Here is a 979-nt window from a genome sequence, read left to right as displayed (position 1 = left end):
TTCTCTTCTAACTATTTCCTGCCGGCACGTTGCCGGAGGGAGAGGTGGGTGGGGAGGAGCCTTCATATATTCTGTCATGTCCTACCACACGTAAATTACTAGTAGTAGCAGTAGTAGACGGACACCCTGTGGGGTTCTTGAAAAGGTCTGGACTTCTGAAGATCTCGTCAAATTCTCAGCAATAATTTTTTTTTTAAATAAAGTATCTGAAAATTTAGTTATCAGACTCACAGCCCTCTTTAAGTCACTTATTTTTTACCAATCCCACTTCTCATAGGGTAAGCAAAGACCAGATGAACCTACTCTTAAGTTTATTTAAAGCAACAAAGAAAACTCGCTGGAAATAACGAATAATTAATTAATTCCAGGCACACAACAACCTAGCTAACTGGATTAAACTATCCTATGCAAGGAGTGTACTTAGCTGTAGATGGGCGCTCCTGTAGCCACACCTTGATCTACCACGTGGTCCGTTCGCGCACGTTGAAGTCCTCCGGCCTCTTCTCGTACCTTCCAAGGTGCTAAACACAGTAACACGCCTTTCGTACCTCCCAAGAGCTTCCCTCGCCTGCAGTACACAGCTACCTAGCTTGTTGATACAACAAGACAGGAAAACCACCACGATGCACGTGGCGCGGGAAGCAGCGGAGGGACGTCTTGTCACGGTGGGTTCACTCGGAGAAAGATGGCGCGGTCAAGGGGCGACTTGCTGCGCTCCGCAGGCAAAATGCCGGCACTCGCCACAGTTGACATCTCTCGTTCTGCATAAAACTTACACTAACGCATGTGAATACACATGCTGTTGCCGGCCCGCATAAAATTAAGTCTTCTCAGAGCGAGATAAATGCGCCGTTCCACGAGCCGCCGGCCGCTCTCGCTCCGCCCCCGTACCTTGCGATTGGCTCTCTTGTCCCATGTGTGTCCTTGTTACACCCTGCACAAAGGTAGAAGAGAACTCAAGTTTATGCCACAGAGGCAC

The sequence above is a fragment of the Eriocheir sinensis genome, chromosome 6, assembly GCF_024679095.1.
Source record: "Eriocheir sinensis breed Jianghai 21 chromosome 6, ASM2467909v1, whole genome shotgun sequence".
NCBI classification, from domain to species: domain Eukaryota; kingdom Metazoa; phylum Arthropoda; class Malacostraca; order Decapoda; family Varunidae; genus Eriocheir; species Eriocheir sinensis.
This window is presented reverse-complemented; position numbering follows the sequence as displayed.